Genomic DNA, 20,970 nt, shown 5'->3' with positions numbered 1-20,970 from the left:
ACACATTTACTTTATCAGAGAAGGTACTTTAGAAAGGGCTTTTTTTTCCCCTGTGAAATGTCCAGAAATTAAGAGAAACTCTTAAACTGTAAGCTCCTTAAAGCTATCAAAATGAATTCCATTCTTAAATTAAACTTATAACAAACTTTTCCTTTGAAAAGCTCTAGACTATAAATTCAAAACTGTAAAAATATATATATATATATATATATATATATATATAAAAGACATATACTGAAGACATTTAAGCAGCCTAAAAACAGAATGGAAAAAGGGAGGCAGGAGACATATTAAGGGAAGACAAGATTTAAGTAGTATTTGCAATTAAAAGAAACAAACAAAAAATTAAAGGACCCATTTAAATGAAAAGGAAGGATGAGTCACTCAGTACTGACCTATATTTTTACAATGCAGATAGTATCCCACATTTTTTGTGTTGCTACTGCACATATTACACAGTTATGTGTCTATGTGCATGAATATAGTTTTCTAACACTAAGAAGTGGTTCATTTGATCGGAATTTCAATAAAAAAATAAAGTTGACTCCCATAATGGAAAAAATGGATACAATGCCCTATTTTTGGTACATTCTGTGTTATCAATTACATAAATAATACAGTACATGCACAATTTAGAAACAATAGAAAATACAAATGAGTAAAACTATGATTAGAATAATTTCAAGTACCATCATCCACACACAACTAACATTTAAACATATGTTCAAACATCATACAATATATATAAATATTCACAAATATTTATTTAGTTTCTTACCAAAGTGCAATGATATATAATGTTCTGCAAACTTTTTAAAATGTTAAAGCCCATTAATGTAATTCTAAATCATTTTTAAATACCAAATGGCATTACTATCATATTTATAAAATTTTAATTAGCTGATTTCCTATTTGTTGTATTTAGATTCCTTTTAATTTTCCCCTATGATAAACAAAACCAGAATAAGTATGGAGTTCTCTGATTATTAATTATGTTAAATACCTTTGATCATTTTGGTTTCATCTTTGGTGAAGCATTTTGCCATGGGGCCGCCTTTCTGTTGCTGATTTACAGTTTTATTTTGCTCTCAGTATATTTTAGATAAAAGTCTTTAGTTGGATACAAACAGATGGAGAGATAGACCATGTTCTTGGATTGGAAGAATCAACATTGTAAAAATGACTATTCTACCGAAAAGCAATCTACAGATTCAATGCAATCGCTATCAAATTACCAATGGCATTTTTCATGAAACTAGAACAAAAAATTTTACAATTTGTATGGAAACACAAAAGACCCCAATAACTAAAGCAATCTTGAGAAAGAAAAAGGGAGCTGGAGGAAATCAGCCTCCCTGACTTCAGACGATACTACAAAGCTACAGTAATCAAGATAGTATGGTACTGGCACAAAAACAGAAATACAGCTTAATGGAACAGGATAGAAAGCCCCAAGATAAACCCATGCACCTATATGACAAAGGAGGCAAGAATATACAATGGAGAAAAGACAGCCTCTTTAATAAATGGCACTGGGAACACTAGACAGCTACATGTAAAAGAACAAAATTAGAACACTTCCTAACATCAGACACAAAAATAAACTCAAAATGGATTAAAGACCTAAACGTAAGGCCAGACACTATAAAAACTCTTAGGGGAAAACACAGGCAGAACACTCTAGGACATAAATCACAGCAAGATCCTTTTGACCCACCTTTTAAAGAAATGGAAATAAAAACAAAAATAAACAAATGGGACCTAATGAAGCTTAAAAGCTTTTGCACAGCAAAGGAAACCATAAACAAGACAAAAAGACAACCCTCAGAATGGGAGAAAATATTTGCAAACGAAGCAATTGAGAAAGGATTAATCTCCAAAATATACAAGCAGCTCATATAGTTCAATATCAAAAAAAAAAAAAAAACCTAATCCAAAAATGGGCACAAGACCTAAACAGACATTTCTCCAAAGAAGACATATACAGATTGCCAACAAACACATGAAAAGATGCTCAACATCACTAATCATTAGAGAAATGCAAAAGAAAACCACAATGAGGTATCACCTCACACCAGTCAGAATGGCCATCATCAAGAAATCTAGAAACAAGAAATGCTGGAGAGGGTGTGGAGAAAAGGGAACCCTCTTGCACTGTTGGTGACAATGTAAATTGATATAGCCACTATGGAGAACAGTATTGAAGTTCCTTAAAAAACTAAAAATAGGACTACCATACGACCCAGCAATCCCACTACTGGGCATATACCCTGAGAAAACCATAATTCAGAAAGAGTCATGTACCACAATGTTCATTGCAACTCTATTTACAATAGCCAGGATGTGGAAGCAACCTAAGTGTCCATCGACAGATGAATGGAAAAAGAAAATATGGCACATATATACAATGGAATATTACTCAGCCATGAAAAGGAGTGAAACTGGGTTATTTGTAGTGAGGTGGATGGACCTAGCATCTCTCATACAGAGTGAAGTAAGTCAGAAAGAGAAAAACAAATACTGTATGCTAATGTATATATATATATATGGAATCTAGAAAAATGGTACTGATGAACCTAGTGGCAGGGCAGGACTAAAGATGCAGTCGTAGAAAATGGGCTTGAGGGGGGGAGGGTAAGCTGGGACAAAGTGAGAGTGGCATGGACTTATATATACTACCAAATGTAAAACAGATAGCTAGTGGGAAGCAGCCACATAGCACAGGGAGATCAGCTCGGTGCTTTGTGATGACCTAGAGAGGTGGGATAGGGAGTGTGGGAGGGAGGCTCCAGAGGGAGGCGATATGAGTAATATGTATACATATAGCTGATTCACTTTGTTGTACAGAAGAAACTAACACAACATTGTAAAGCAATTATACTCCAATAAAGATGTATTAAAAAAAGGTCTTTAGTTGGTTGTATTGCAAATACCTTTCCCTCTCTGACTCTGTTAATGCTGTTTTTTGCTTAACATAAATTCTTAAGTGTAACGTAGTCATTTTGTGTCTTGTTAAAATCTTCTCCACCCACCTAAAAATCAAGAAGGCATTGTACATTATCCTCTAAAGGCTTTGTTGTTTTGCACTTTGCTTTCAGGTCTATAATCTAAATGTAGTTATTTTTATAATAACAGTCCAAATTAAGTTTTTTATGTGAACACCCAATTATCTAATTACTGAAAATCTCAACCATTCCACATTACTGTGCCATCTTTTTCATAAATCAAGTATTCTGATATCTACTTTTATACTCTTATGTTCCACTGGCCTGTCTATCCTTTCAAATATTTCCTTTGGCCTACATTTCCTCCTTTCTTTCTGGGGCTCCAGTAAAACACAGATGATATCTCTCTGTATCCTTAATGAGTCTTATCCTTTTCTCTGTATAGTATTTTCTCTCTTTAAGCTCCTTCTTTCATAGCTTCGTCTGAACTATATTTTCCAGTTCACTAATGCTCACTTCTCATTTGTCTAATCTGTTAAACTAGCACATTGAATGAATTTCAGATATTTTATTTTCTGATTCTAAAACTTGTCTAGTTCTTTTTCAAATATGCCTTGTCACTTTCTTATAGTTTCTAATTTCCTACCACTATGTACTATCTTTGCTTTTTTTTTCAACTTGCTAAGTATGATGGCTTTCTTTGTTTGATAATTCCAATATCTCAAGACTTTTAGGTCTGCCTATTGTCTGCTGGTTCTGCTGCTTTCTTGCTCTCAATGCCATGTGAGTGTGTGTGTGTGTGTGTGTGTGTATGTGTATCTGGTTATATTTATGAGCTGAACACTATGCAAAAAAACTATTATATGATTAATTTCGGACCTAGGATAATTATACCTTCTCCAAGAGGATGTTTATTTCTTCCAGGATGCTGGGGGTTATTAACAGTCTACATATCTTAATCCAGGTTTGACCACTTAATCCAGGTTGGATCACTAATAGGATACAATGTCAGGAGGCAAATTCGTTAAAGGATGTAATGTACATATTAAAAAATATATTTCTGCTATAAACACCATTTCTTCTCATACAACTTATGTACGTCCAAGAGAATTTACATAGTTTGTATATTGGTTGGGTTAATGATAACTGTATCAGTAAACACAATTACCCTTTTTTGACATAGCTTACAACTTAAAAGATGGAACAATTCTCACAACTATTACTACAGCAACCTCAACTGCTTTTTCAGTTAACTCTTAGGTTTAACGGGTAATCATCTTATCTACAAATATTGATAATTTCATTACTTTCTTTTCAATTCCTATACCTTCTATCACATATGTTGCTCCATTATAATAGAAAATGCTTTGATCAATTAAACCCTTATTCACATAAAAGTAGATAGGAAACTTTTAGATATGGATGGACAACTGTATTACACCATAAATATAAGGGACCTGAGCAACTGCAAATTTTGGTATTCACAGGGGGTACTGGAACCAATCCCCTGTGGATACCAAGGAAGGACTGTACATTCAAATTATGTCAGCCATTTATATAAAATAATTATTGGTGGGGTGATCAACATGGTGAAGGAGTAGGACAGGGAGCTCACCTTCCCCCCACAAAAACATTAAAAACACATCTACAAGTGGAACGATTCACATAGAACATCTACTGAACACTGGCAGAAGACCTCAGACTTCCCAAAGGGCAAGAAAACCTCCATGTAACAGGGTAGGACAAAAGGAAAACGAAAATAAAGAAATGGGGACAGGACCTGCAGCCCAGGGAGGGAGCTGTGAATGAGAATAGGTTCCTGAATTCTGGGGAGTCCCCTCACTGGTAGGGAAATCAGCCTGGACGGAGGGGAGCTTTGGAGCCTAGGAGGAGAGCGCAGCAACCAGTTTGCAGAAGGCAAAACAGACAGTCACCTGCACAGAATGTCATCACTGCCACCCTGTGCTCCCCCGCCTGAGACGCTCAGCTGTTGGTGAGGGTGGGGGCTAGGTGCTGAAGTACAGTCAGGGGTCAGACCCAGGGAAGGGACCAGGGTTGGCTGCATGGAGACAGCCTGAAGAGGCTGGACTGTGGCAACAGAGGGGGTACTCGGAAGAAGCCAGGGCCTACCACAGAGGCAAGGCGCCATTATTGGGGGGTACAGGGGGAGAGGTGTGGGACCACCATTAAGAACTCCTTTCCCTGTGAGTGCTCCCAGGCAAAAGGACACCGCCCACAGGAGCTCTGTTGGTGGGGGGTGGTGTGCAAGTCATCACCACCATCCTGGGCTCCAGAGGTGGTCACAGGCCGCTGCTATGAGACCTAAAAGCATGCTGCCCTCACTATCCCAGGAGTGCACAGATAGCAGCTGCCCATAGGAGACCCCCAAGCAGGTGCCAAGCCCCATCCCCACTGTCCTGTGAGTGCACAAGGGCCGCTGAACCCGCACACCTCCCATCAAAAGGTAAAGGCCAGCACACACTGAGGAAAGAGACAGCAAGCATCCAAACTAAAAGCAGCCCCTCTATTTTGGAAAAGATGGTGGAGTAGAAGGACTTGAGTCCCCCTCCTCCCATAAAAATACCCAAATCACAACTAACTGCTGAGCAACCAACAACAAAAAAAGACTGGAACCTACCAAAAAAGATATTTTACATCCAAACACAAAGAAAAGTCCACAACAAGATGATAGGAGGAGTGCTTTTGTGACATAATCAAATCCCATACCTGCCAGGTGAACAACCCACAAACTGGAAAAATATACTGCAGAGGTTCTCCCACAAGAGTGAAAGTCCTGAGCCCCATGTCCGGCTCCCCAGCCTGAGGGTCTGGCATCAGGAGGAGGAACCCCCAGAGCATTTGGCTTTGAAGGCCAGCAGTGCTTCAGTGCAGGAGCTCCAGAGGAGTGGGAGAAACACAGACTCCACTCTTGGAGGGTGCACCCAGGGTTTACATACACTGGGACCCAGCACAAAGCAGTAACTCCATAGGAACCTGGGCTGGACCTACCTATGAGACTTGGAGGATCTCTGGCAGAGATGGGGGTCAGCTGTGGTTAAATAGTAGGGAGAGGGAGCAAGAACACTGATAGCAGAGGCCCCAGACAATAGTGATCAGCATGAGCTCTCCCAGAGGTCATCGCCAGTTTGGTATCAAGACCTAGTCCTACCCAACAGGCTCCAGTGCCAGAATGCCTCAGGCCAAACAACCATCAGGAGAGGAACACAGCCCCAGCCATCAGCAGACAAGGTGCCTAAAGCTGTACTGAGCTCACAGCAACCTCTAAGCACACCCCTTGACACGGTCCTGCCCAGCAAAAGGACAAGACCCAGTTCCACCCACCAGCGGGCAGGCACCAGACCCTCCCACGAGGAAGCCTGTAAAAGCCACAGGACCAAACTTACCCAGCAGGGGGCAGACACCAGAAGTAAGAGGAGCTATGATCCTGCAGCCAGTGGAAAGGAGACCACAAACACAGAAAGTTAGACAAAATAAGAAGGCAAAGAAATATACTTCAGACAAAGGAATGAGATTAAAAACCCATAAGAACAATCAAATGAAGAGAGATAGGCAACCTACCTGAAAAAGAATTTAGAGTAATGATAGTACAGATGATCCAACATCTCAAAAAAAGAGTGGAGTTACAGATAGAGAAGATACAAGAGATATTTAACAAAGAACTAGAAGATTTAAAGAACAGAAATGAACAATACAATAACTGAAATGAAAAATACAGTAGAAGGAATCAATAGCAGAATGATTGAGGCAGAAGAATGGGTAAGTGAGCTGGAAGACAGAATGGTGGAAAACACTGCCACAGAGCAGAATAAAGAAAAAAGAATGAAAAGAAATGAGGACAGTCTATAGAGACCTCTGGGACAATATTAAACACACCAACATTTGCATTATAGAGATCCCAGAAGGAGAAGAGAGAAAGGGTCTGAGAAAATATTTGAAGAGATTATAGCCGAAAACTTCCCTAACATGAGAAAGGAAACACTCAAGTCCAGGAAGTGCAGAGTCCCATACAAAATAAACCCAGGGAGTAACACACTGAGAAACATAGTAATCAAACTGACAAAAATTAAACACAAAGAAAAAAATACTAAAAGCAATAAGGGAAAAACAACTAATAACATACAAGGGAATGCCCATTTCGGCTGATTTTTTCAGCAGAAACTCTGCAGGCCAGACGGGAGTGGCATGATATATTTAAAGTGATGAAAGGGAAAAAACTACAACCAAGAATACTCTACACAGCAAGGCCCTCGGTCAGATTAAATGGAGAAATCAAAAGCTTTACAGACAAACAAAAACTAAGAGAATTCAGCAGCACCAAACCAGCTTTACAACAAATCCTAAAGGAACTTCTCTAGGCAAAAAAGAAAAGGCCACAACTAGAAACAAGAAAATTATGAGTGGGAAAGCTCACTGGTAAAGGCAAACATAAAACAAAGGTAGGAAATCACCCCCACACAAATATAATATGAAAACCAGCAATCGTGAGAAGAGAGTACAAATGCAGGATATTGGAAATGCACTGGAAATTAAGAGACCAGCAACTTAAAACAATATTGTACATATATAGACTGCTATATCAAAACCTCATGGGAACCACAAACCAAATATCTGCAATAGATACACACACAAAAAAGAAAAAGCAATCCAAACACAACACTAAAGATAGACATCAAGTCAAAAGAGAACAAAGAAAAAGGGAAGAAAAAAGACCTTCAAAAACAAATCCAAAACAATGAACAAACCAGCAATAAGAACATACATATTGATAATTACATTAAATGTAAATGGATTAAATGCTCCAACCAAAAGACACAGACTGGCTGAATGGATACAAAAGCAAGACATAGATATATGATGTCTACAAGAGACCCACCCACATCAGATCTAGGGACACATACAGACTGAAAGTGAAGGGATGGAAAAGGGTATTCCATGCATATGGAATTCAAAGAAAGCTGGAGTAGCAATTTTCATATCAGACAAAATAGACTTTAAAATGAAGACTGTTGCAAGAGACACAGAAAGACACTACATAATGATCAAGGGATCAATCCAAGAAGAAGATATAACAGTTGTAAATATATATGAACCCAACATAGGAGCACCTCAATAAATAATCAAGTGTTAACAGCCATAAAAGGAGAACTCAACAGTAACACAATAATAGTGGGGCACTTTAACACCCCACTTTCATCAGTGGACAGATAATCCACGTAGAAAATCAATAAGGAAACACAGGCCTTAAATGACACATCAGACCAGAAGATTGCATTGATATTTATAGAGCATTTCATCCCCAAACAGCAGATTATCCAGGATTGATCACATACTGGGCCACAAAGCAAGCCTCAGTAAATTGAAGAAAACTGAAATCATATCAAGCATCTTTTCTGAGCACAACATTATGAGATTAAAAATCAACTATAAGAAGAAAAGGTAAAAAACACAAACACGTGGAGACTAAACACTATGCTACTAAACAACCCATGGATCACTGACGAAAGAAAAAGAGGAAATCAAAATATATCTAGAGACATGGGCTTCCCTGGTGGTGCAGTGGTTAAGAATCCACCTGCCAATGTAGGTGATACAGGTTCGAGCCCTGATTTGGGTAGATTCCCCATGCCGCGGAGTAACTAAGCCCCTGCGTCACAACTACTGAGCCTGTGCTCTAGAGCTCACAAGCCACAACTACTGAGCCTGCAAGTCACAACTACTGAAGCCCACATGCCTCGAGCCCATGCTCTGCAACAAGAGAAGCCACCACAATGAGAAGCCTGCACACCGCAACAAAGAGTAGCCCCCACCTGCCACAACTAGAGGAAGCCTGCGCACAGCAACGAAGACCCAACGCAGCCAAAAATAAATTAAAAACAAACAAAAAAATACCTAGAAACAAATGAAAACAAAAGAATGATGATCCAGAACCTATGGGACACAGCAAAAGCAGTTCTAAGAGGGAAGTTTATAGCAGTACAATCGTACCTAGGAAATAAGAAAAACCTCAAACAAACAACCTAATCTTCCACCTAAAGCAACTAGAGCAAAAAGAACAAGCAAAACCCAAAGTTAGTAGAAGGAAAGAAATCAAAGATCAGAGCAAAAAATAAATGATAATGAAGAAAATAATAGAAAAGATCAATGAGACTAAAGACTGGTTCTTTAAAAAGATAAATGAAATTGATAAACCTTTAGCCAGACTCATCTAGGAAAAAAAGGGAGAGGGCACAAATCAATAAAATTAGAAATGAAAAAGGAAAAGTTACAACTGACACCAAATAAATACAAAGGATCATAAGACACTACTACAAACAACTGTATGGCAATAAAATGGACAAACTAAAAGAAACGAACAAATTCTTAGAAAGGTACAACCTTCCAAGACTGAACCAGGAAGAAACAGAAAATATGAACAGACCCATTACAAGTACTGAAATTGGAACAGTGATTAAAAATCTTCCCACTAACAAAAGTCCAGGAACAGAGAGCTTCACAGATAAATTCTTTCAAACATTTAGAGAAGAGTTAACACATCCTTCTGAAACCCTTCTAAAAACTGCAGAGGAAGGAACATTCCCAAGCTCATTCTATGAGGCCACCATCACCCTGATACCAAAACCAGACAAAGATACGACAAAAAAAGAAAATTACAGGTATCACTGATGAACATAGACACAAGAATACTCAATAAAATACTAGCAAACCGAGTCCAACAATACATTAACAGGATCATACACCATGATCAAGTGGGATTTATTTCAGGGATGCCAGGATTCTTCAATGTCTGCAAATCAGTGTGATATCAACAAATTGAAGACTAAAAACTATATGATAATCTCAATAGGTGCAGAAAAAGCTTCTGATAATATTCAACACCCATTTATAATAAAAACTCTCCAGAAAGTGGGCACAGAGGAAATTTACCTCAACATAATAAAGGCCATATATTGATTATCAGCCTAAAGCAAGCAGATATAGGAAGGGTTTAACATACTTGAAAAACAGTGCAACCACAAATCAAAAACATACAATAGATTCACAAAAAACAAAAAGAAGAGAACACAAGCATAAAATGAAAGGAAATCATCAAACCACAAGAAGAAGAAGAAGAAACAAAGAATCAACTGGAAAAAAAGGTTGAAATGGCAATAAATACATATGTAACAATAATTACCTTACATGTCAATGGGCTGAATACTCCAATCAAAAGACATAGAGTGGCAGACTGGATAAAAAAACAAGAGCCTACAATATGCTGCCTATAAGAGACCCACCTCAGGGCAAAGGACACAGACAGATTGAAAGTGAGGGGATGGAAAAAATATTCAGGCAAACGGAAATGACAGGAAAAGGGGAGTTACAATACTCATAAAAGACAAAATAGACTTAAAAGACAAAATAGACTTTAAAGACTATGAAGAAAAATAAAGAAGAGCACTATATAATGATAAGAGGGTCAATACAAGAAGAGGATATTACACTCATCAACTTATATGCACGTAATACAGGAGCACCCAAATATATAAAACAAATAATAACAGACATAAAGGGAGAAATCAATGGAAATACAATAATAGTAGGAAACTTTAACACCCTACTCACATCAACAGACAGATCTTCCGGAGACAGAATCAATAAGGCAACAGAGATCCTAAATGATACAACAGAACAGTTAGACTTAATTGATATTTTCAGGACATTACACTCCAAAAAACCAGAATACACATTCTTTTCAAGTGCACACAGAAGGTTCTCTAGGATTGACCACACACTAGGGCACAAAACTAACCTCAACAAATTTAAGAGTACAGAAATTATTTCAAGCATCTTCTCTGACCACAATGGCACGACACTAGAAATCAACCACAGGAAAAGAAATGAGAAAAAAAATGACTACATGGAGACTAAACAACATGCTACTAGAAAACCAATGGGTCAACAAGGAAATTAAAAAATAACTTGAGACAAATGACAATGAAAACACAGCCAGACAAAATCTATGGGACACAGCAAAAGCAGTTCTTAGAGGGAAGTTCATAGCAACAGAGGCCTTCATCAAAAAAAAAAAAAAGAAAAATCTTAAGTAAACAACCTAACTTACCACCTAAAAGAATTAGAAAAAGAAGAACAAACAGAACCTAAAGTCAGCAGAAGGAAAGAAATAATAAAGATCAGGGAGGATAAAACGGAGATTCAAAAAACAACAGAAAAAAATCAACAAAACCAAGAGCTGGTTCTTTGAAAGGGTAAACAAAATTGACAAACCTCTGCCCAGGCTCACCAAGAAGAAAGACAACCCAAATAAACAAAACAAGAAATGAAAAAGGAGAAATCTCAACTGATACCACAGAAATACAAAAAACCATAAGGAAATACTATGAACAATTATATGCCAACAAACTTGACAACCTAGACGAAATGGACAACTTTCTAGAAACATACAGCCCACCAAAATTGAATCAAGAAGAAATAGATAAATGATGTGAACAGACTGATCATTTGAAGTGAAATAGAATCTGTAATAAAAAAAAAAACTCCCTACAAACAAAAGTGTGAGACCAGATGGATTCACAGGCAAATTCTACCAAACATACAAAGATGAACTTAAACCTATTCTTCTCAAACTCTTCCAAAATACTGAAGAGGGAACACTCCCAAAGACATTCTATGAAGCCACCATCACCCTGGTACCAAAACCAGACAAAAACATCACCAAAAAAGAAAATTACAGGCCAATATCTTTGATGAATATAGATACAAAAATTCTCAACAAAGTATTAGTAAACCGAATCCAACAACACATAAAAAAGATCATACACCACAACCAAGTGGGATTCATCCCAGTTTCACAAGGCTGGTTCAACATTCGCAAATCAATCAATGTAATAAACCACAGTAGCAAAAGAAAAGTCAAAAACCACATGATCATCTCAATAGATGCAGAAAAAGCATTTGACAAAATTCAACCTCCATTCATAATAAAAACTCTTACCAAAATGGGAATAGAGGGAACATATCTCAACATACTAAAATCCATTTATCACAAACCCACAGCCAGTATAATACTCAACAGTGAAAAGCTGAAAGCCTTCCTGCTAAAATCTGGAATAAGAAAAGGATGCCCACTCTCACCACTTCTATTCAACACAGTACTGGAAGTCCTAGCCACAGCAATCAGACAAGAAAAAGAAATAAAAGGTATCCTAATTGGAAGGAAAGAGGTAAAATTATCACTATATGCAGATGACACGATAATATATATGGAAAACCCTAAAGACTCAACACAAAGACTATTAGATCTAATAAATGAATTCAGCAAAGTAGCAGGATACAAGATTAACATTCATTTATTTACACTAACAATGAAATATCAGAAAGGAAATGTAAATATATATATATACCTTTTAAAATTGCACAAAAAAAATAAAATAAAATACCTAGAGATAAACCTGACGGAGAAGGTGAAAGACTTATATGCTGAAAACTATAAAACATTAATAAATGAAATAAAAGAGAATTCAAAGAAATGGGAAGATATCCCATGGTCTTGGATTGGAAGAATTAATATTGTAAAAATGGCAATACTACCCAATCTACAGATTTAATGCGATCCCTATCATATTACCCATGACATTTTTTCACAGAACTATAACAAATAATCCAAAAATTTATATGGAACCATAAAAGACCCAGAATTGCCAAAGCAATCCTGAGGGGAAAATAAAAACAAGGTAGGAGGTATAACTCTCTCAGACTTCAGCCAATACTACAAAGCTACAGTAATCAAAACAGTGTGGTTTTGGTACAAAAACAGACATACAGATCAGTGTAACAGAATAGAGCTCAGAAATAAACCCACACACCTATGGTCAATTAATCTTTGACAAAGGAGGCAAAAATATAAAATGGGAAACAGTCTCTTCAGCAAGTGGTGCTGGGAAAGTTGGACAGCTGCATGTAAACCAATGAAGTTAGAACACACCCTCACACCATGCACAAAAATAAACTCAAATGGCTTAAAGACCTAAACATAAGACATGACACCATAAAACCCCTAGAAGAGAGCATAGGCAAAACATTCTCTGACATAAATCGTACCAATGTTTTCTTAGGTCAGGCTCCCAAGGCAAAAGAAATAAAAACAAAACTAAACAAATGGGACCTAATCAAACTTACAAGCTTTTGCACAGCAAAGGAAACTATTAAAGAAATGAAAAGACAACCTACAGAATGGGAGAAAATATTTGCAAATGATGCGACAGGCAAGGGCTTAATCTCTAAAATATACAAATAGCCCATAAAACTCAACAACAACAACAAAAAACAAACGACCCAATTGAAAAATGGGCAGAAGACCTTAATAGACATTTCCCCAAAGAAGCCATACAGATGGCCAGTAGGCACATGAAAAGACGCCCTACATCACTAATTATTAGAGAAATGCAAATCAAAACTACAATGAGGTACCACCTCACACATGTCAGAATGGCCATCATAAAAAGTCTACAAATAACAAATGCTGGAGAGAGTGTGGAGAAAAGGGAATCTTCCTACACTGTTAGTGGGAATATAAGTTGGTACAGTCACTACAGAAAATAATATGGAAGTTCCTCAGAAAACTAAAAATAGAATTACCAGATGATCCAGCAATCCCACTCCTGGGCATATATCCAGACAAAACTATAACTCAAAAAAATACACACACCCCAATGTTCATAAGCAGCACTATTCACAACAGCCAAGACATGGAAACAACCCAAATGTCCACTGACTGACGAACTGATAAAGAAGTTGTGGTACATATATACAATGGAATACTACTCAGCCATTAAAAAAATGAAATAATGCTGTTTGCAGCAACACAAATGCAATTAGAAGTGAAGTTAGAAAGAGAAAGACAAATACTATATGATATCACTCACATGTAGAGTCTAAAATACAGCACAAATGAACCTATCTACAAAACAGAAATAGGGACTTCCCTGGTGGCGCAGTGATTAAGAATCCCCTTGCCAATGCAGGGGACATGGGTTTGAGCCCTGGTCCGGGAAGATCCCACATGCCGTGGAGCAACTGAGCCCATGCACCACAACTACTGAGCCTGCACTCTAGAGCCTGCAAGCCACAACTACTGAGCCCGTGTGCCACAACTACTGAAGCCCGTGCTCCTACAGCCGGTGCTGTGCAACACGAGAAGCCACCACAATGAGAAGCTTGCACACCGCAATGAAGAGTAGCCCCTGCTCGCCACAACTAGAGAAAGCCTGCACACAGTAACAAAGACCCAACACAGCCAATAATAAATAAATAAAATTTATTTTTAAAAAAAGAAAACAGAAACAGACTCACAGACATAGAGAACATACTTGTAGTTGCCAAGGGGAAGGGAAGTGGGGGAGGGAAGGACCAGGAGTTTGGCATTAGCAGATGTAAACTATTATATATAGGATGGATAAACAACAACATCCTACTGTATAGCGCAGGGAACTATATTCAATCTCTTGTGATAAACCATAATGGAAAAGTATATTAAAAAGAATGTCTATACGTGTATGACTGAGTCACTTCGCTGTACGGGAGAGATTGGCACAACACTGTAAATCAACTATACTTCAATTTAAATTTTTTAATTTAATTTAAAAAAAGATAACATAGATAAAAGTGAACAGTTTGGCAATACAAAAAATTTGCAATCTTAACAGTTGGCAAACATGTCCAGGGGAGCCAAAATAAATTTAGGATGTTTTGTCCATTTGCCACATTCAGAAAGCTTCAATTTTACTGGTCTGAAACCCTTTATTCTATAGCTTCAACCTAAAAGTCATTTGTGACTTGGAGTACACCTTACATTTTAAACAACTCCCTGTAACAAATAAGATCAACTTAATTGACCAAAACTAGTTTTCTTCCTTTGCTTCTACAAATCACCCTAAGCTCACTAGCAAACTTTTAAGACATGGCTCAAATTTCAAAACAGATATAAGCTGAACATAATAGCAGACCAATACACAACTTTAAGTAATATTATTTCAATAAAATGTATTTACTACTTATTCTCTATTCATCTGGGCTTTCAAGTCATGGTCAAAATATTCAATATTTTCATATACTAAAACTTTCTCAGCTAATAGGAACAAAATCTATTTATCCAATGTTGGAATTTTTTTTTTTTTTTTTTTTTTTTTTGTGGTACACGGGCCTCTCACTGTTGTGGCCTCTCCCATTGCGGAGCACAGGCTCCGGACGTGCAGGCTCAGCGGCGCCGCTCTGAGGCATTTGGGATCTTCCCAGACCGGGGCACGAATCCGTGTCCCCTGCATCAGCAGGCGGATTCTCAACCACTGCGCCACTAGGGAAGCCCGGAATTTCATTTTTTTTAAACCTGGCATTTACAGAAGAGATATGAATGTTTGTTTAGAAATATTTTTGTATGAGTCTCATTAGTAACCAAGTTTGGGAAATATTATACATAGAAGACTAACTAAGAAACAAAATATATAAATGTATGTTACAATGCAATATGTAAATGGAGATATTATACTCTTCAATGTGAGAAACCCATATTTAAGAAACAATAGGCAACTTCCAAAACTTTGCTTAGTTCCAGAACTTTAAAAACATTAGGAAAGCTACTTTACAGTTAGTTTTAAAGCAGCGATTTCTTTAAGTAGAGGCAATAGAGAAATTGTAGGGGAAAGGACTCAAGCTTTGGAGTCATACTTTGGTTCAATCTTAGCATAGTCATTTACCGTCTGCGTATACATAAACAAATTAATTAAGCTTTTCAGTCTGAATCTATAAAAGAGGGATATTTTATGAGCTTATTCCATAGATTAGAAATATGTGAAATATGTCTAGTACAATAAAATGGTAGCTATAATTTACAATGAAGCATTTATAAATTGCAATGAGGTGATTATGAACAAAACAATAGAAATTTAAATGACAATTACCTTTTCATCTAAATGACTACTGCTATTTAGGAAGTCTTAGAGTTAAGGCCCTAGTAGATGTATTAGAAAAAAAATTTTTTTTGAGTAGCCTCAAATGAGATAGAAAAAATAGAAATTTTTGTAGACCACAATCCTGATAAAGGTAAAACACTGGTATGGGAATCAAACTTGGACAGTGTGTTGAATCTTACTTCTTCCCATGGACAAAGTAGAGATGTTACACTAAATAATCTGTATGCTCATTTCCAACTCTAAAAATACATGGAACTAAGTAAAGTGGTTAAGAGTAAAGGCTGTGAAAGGCAGACTGCCTGGATTCACACCAGCTGTGTAGCCTCAAGCAAGTTTCCTAATCTCTCAAGCATGTTTCTTCTCTACAAAATGGGAATAATAATGGTACCTATCTCAGGGTGTCATGAGGATTAAATAAATAGACTCAAAGTACACAGAATGGTGGATAGCACATAAAAAACAGTTAATAACTGGTAAGCCATATTATTAAAATGAAAATATCTCCAGTTATTAATTTTTTTTTTTTTTCCAGTACCTGGGCCTCTCACTCTTGTGGCCTCTCCAGTTGCAGAGCACAGGCTCCGGACACGCAGGCTCAGCAGCCATGGCTCACGGGCCCAGCCACTCCACGGCATGTGGGATCTTCCCGGACCGGGGCATGAACCCGTGTCCCCTGCATTGGCAGGCGGACTCTCAACCACTGCGCCACCAGGGAAGCCCTCCAGTTATTAATTTAAAAAAAAATTTTTTTAAGCTGGAAAATCAGGGCAAAGGAGAGGTTCATGTTCTTGCTTCATGAATAAAATAATATTCAGATCATTGTTATTGTTGTTTTAGGGAAAAAAAAGCAGCTACTTCTGTTTCATTGTGTTCTGGCAGAATGCATAAAACATCAAATTAAAAGTATAACTTGAAGCTAAAAAGACTTAGTGTCCCCTCCTCTAATCTAGACTAAAATATCTCAAAACTTTAGGAAGAGAAATGAAACAAAACAAAAAACTTATGAAATGTGAACTTCTAGTTTTGGCAACAGATTTGAAAACTCCCTGCTCCCCATGTCAAGTGAGATAATATGGCTGATCCAGCCATCTTGTTAGAAATGAAACCATGCTGCATCTGTGGATTCCCTCCCTTCCTTGGATATGAAGCTGGTCTTGTTACATCTGTCAAACCCAGTGATTGTTAGTGCTTCCCCTACAGAGAAATTAACGGTGATTATGGTTTTTCTGGTTTGGGTCAAAGGGCTCCTCCAAAAAGTTGCATCAGAACCCCATGGAATCTGCAAACGACAGTAGCAAGGAAAGGCATAGAAAATCTCAAGTGAAAGATTTCAGAGAAAATTCCTCAATAAAAGAGCAAGCCATGGGCTATGCTTCCTTGGGTATCTGGACACTTTCCTCCCTTTTTATCCTTCTGTGAATTGTCAAGTATCAATTTCAGAAAAGCCTATGGCTGAGCAATAAAACTAGCACCAAATGGCTATGGTACTGTGTAAGTACTTATTGACTTATTTAAGGAAAAAAAGTACAAAAGAGGAAAGCAAGTAGCAAATTCAATGAACATAACACAAATTGCAGGAAACAACAGCTGTAATGTTGCATTTTAAAATTGGAATGAGATTATGAACACAACACAACAGAAGTTTATGGTAAAATTCCAGCTTTTTAAACTCATTTTTGACTCATTCTGCAAATGTTATTAAATTCAGTAAAACTAACAAAAAACAAAGCTATCCATGTGGGGTTAGCCAGAGATTCTACTCAAATGAGGTCAAAGATTTCTTAGGTATGGCATCAAAAGATAATTTCATAAGAAAAAATGGATAAATTAGAGTACAGCAAAATTAAGAACTTCTCTTCAGAAAACAAGAAAAAAGGGCTTCCCTGGTGGCGCAGTGGTTGAGAGTCCGCCTGCCAATGCAGGGGACACAGGTTCGTGCCCCAGTCTGGGAAGATCCCACATGCCGCAGAGCAGCTAGGCCCGTGAGCCATGGGCGCTAAGCCTGCGCGTCTAGAGCCTGTGCGTCTAGAGCCTGTGCTCCGCAACGGGAGAGGCCACAACAGTGAGAGGCCGCGTACAGCAAAAAAAAAAAAAAAAAAAAAGAAAGAAAGAAAACAAGAAAAAAGGCCCCTTGGAGCAAATATTAGCAAGTCATACATCTAACAAAGGACTTATATCTCAATACAACATGAAAACAAACAACCCAAATTTTAAAATTGCCAAGATCTGAAATTCTCATGACAACTAATCACATGAAAAGATACTTAACGTCTTTAGCTACTACAGAAATAGCAAATAAAAACCACAATAAGTTACCACTACACACCTATAAGAATGGTTAAAAAACAAAAAAAAAGAGATAACACACATACATTGCAGGTGAGAATGCAAAATGGTACAGCCACTTTGGAATACAGTTTGGCAGTTTCTATAAAGTTAAACATGGCTCATACATTTATCATACAACCCACACCAGGTAAAATAAAAACCTATGTTAACACAAAACCCTGTCTATGAATGTTTACAGCAGCTTTATTTATAATCACTAAAAACTAATTTCAATGTCTCTCCATTGAGTAATGAACACACTGTGAGACATCCACATAATGGAATACTGCTCAGCAATATGAAGGAATAAACTGATATTATAACATAACAACATAGATGAATCTCATATGAATTATGCTAAGTGAAAGAAGCCAGACTCAAACAGCTATACACTGTATGATTTCATGTATATGACACCCTAGAAAAGTGTTTAGGGACAGAAAACAGTTTAGTTGCCAAGTACTGGGGGTTGCGAGTGGGACTGACTACAAAGAGGCAGCAGGGAATTTTGGGGACTGATGGAACTGCTCTATATTTTGAATGTAGTGGTCATACAAATATATGCATTTGTCAAAATCACAGAATTGTACACTAAAAAGGGTGAATATTACTGTATGCAAATTTTTCCTTAATAAAAAATTTTTGTTGTTATGTAAACCTAAAAAAACCCCAAACTACTGACATGCAAAAAAGCTTAAAATAAGAAAATGCGGCTAAGCCCATTTTTGGAAGTAAGGTCTAAGCCACATTGTGCTCCATGAGGCAGATTAGTCTCATGTTTGTGTCCGTTTGGTTTTACTTTTCTGGTAGTAAAATGAGAGTACATTTGACTGCCTAAAAATATACTTTAAAAAATAAACCTAAATGTTTTGTTAATAACAAATGCCCACTAGGTCATTAACTCAATGAAATCCATCATCCTACATTCCCATCCGCTCCCTTCAGTCTCTCAACATCTTTTTTAATATTTAGACTATCTAAATACCATGTCAAAACACTCTCCATCTCTAAATTTTATCAATTTATTTCAAATTCTCTATAAATTTTACTTTTCAACAAGATCTGTTTTTCCCTTGATACTTCTATCAGTTATATCCTTAGCTCAGCAATTTTTCCCTGTCACCTTAGTCCAGGTTCTTATCTCTTGCTCTTACCTAGTCTTCTAGATTTCAGTTTACCTCTACTTTCATTGATCCTACCTATGGCTGACTAATTGATCTACTGAAAAGGCTTTAGTTTCTCATTTCTTTCCTGCCACATTGGGTCTGCCCTCACCCAATCAGTTTTCCAGTGGAAATCTATCCACTGAAGGATATTTAATGGGACAGAGGGAAAAATTAGTTTTACACTTTAGTATTACTCTCACAGAAATGTGAAAAATGGGTTTAGATGATATTATTAAAAAGCTAATCAGTATCAACATCATTTAGGAATATTAAGCAAAAATAGTTCAAGAAAAATCTAACTGGAAGAATTTGAGAAGATCTCATGGAACACTGGGCAGAGCACAGATTAGTTAAATTAAAATTAAGTTTAGGGACTTCCCTGGTGGTCCAGCAGTTAAGACTACATGCTCCCAAGGCAGGGGGGCCCGGGTTCGATCCCTGGTCAGGGAACTAGATCCTGCATGCTGCAACTAAAAGATCCCACATGGTGTAACTAAGGATCCCCCATGCTGCAACTAAAAAAAAGATCCCACACTAGGCAGTGAAGTTCCCACGTGCCACAACTAAGACTTGGCACAGCCAAATAAATAAATAAATAAATAAATGGTTTTCTAAAAAAATTAACTTTAAAAAGTTAATTGTATCATACTATTATCCATAGTGGCTGTACCAATTTACATTCTCACCAATAGTGTAGGAGGGTTCCCTTTTCTCCACACCCTCTCCAGCATTTATTATTTGTAGATGATGGTCTTAAAAAACTGAAAACAGGGCTACCATACAATCTGGCAATCCCATTCCTGAGGATATAAACCATAATTCAATAAGATACATGCACCCAAATGTTCACTGCAGCACTATTTACAACAGCCAAGACATAAAAGCAACCTAGGTGTCCACCGAGACATGAATGGATAAAGAAGATGTGGCACATATATACAATGGACTACTACTCAGCCATAAAAAAGAATGAAATAATGCCATTTGCAGCAAGATGGATGGACCTAGAGATTATCATACTAAATGAAGTAAGTCTGAGAAAGACAAATATCATATGATATCACTTACATGTGGAATCTAAAAAAATACAAATGAACTTATTTACAAAACAGAAACAGACTCACAGACATAGAGAACAAATTTATGGTTACCAAAGGGGAAACGCGGGAAGGAGGGATAAATTAGGAATTTGACAGTAACATACACACTACTATATATAAAATAGATAAACAACAAGGACCTACTGTATAACCCAGGGAACTATACTCAATATTTTTTAATAACCTATACAGGAAAAGAATCTGAAAATATATTATACATACACATAAACTGAATCACTTTGCTGTACATCTGAAACTAACACAACATTGTAAATCAACTATACTTCAATTTAAAAAGTTAATTGCATCAAAGACACAATGCCTACACCACAAGCAGCAGTTACCAAACAGCAACTAATGCACACAAAACTCTGATAGATACACATTAGTCTTAAATAGCTAAATTAATACCTTGCCACTCAGTGGGTGTACTTCTGACTTTCTG

General features: G+C 37.2%; 1 protein-coding gene across 3 annotated transcripts in view; it reads right to left on the bottom strand.

Moving 5' to 3' along the window:
- Positions 1–20,970, bottom strand: part of TMEM168 (transmembrane protein 168) — a 53,829-nt gene that overhangs the window by 17,612 nt on the left and 15,247 nt on the right. The gene's annotated exons all lie outside the window — the stretch shown is intronic.

The sequence above is a fragment of the Kogia breviceps genome, chromosome 9 (assembly GCF_026419965.1).
Source record: "Kogia breviceps isolate mKogBre1 chromosome 9, mKogBre1 haplotype 1, whole genome shotgun sequence".
Lineage (NCBI taxonomy): Eukaryota > Metazoa > Chordata > Mammalia > Artiodactyla > Physeteridae > Kogia > Kogia breviceps.
Note: the sequence above shows the minus strand (reverse complement) of the source record. Positions and strands in the feature narration are given on the sequence as shown.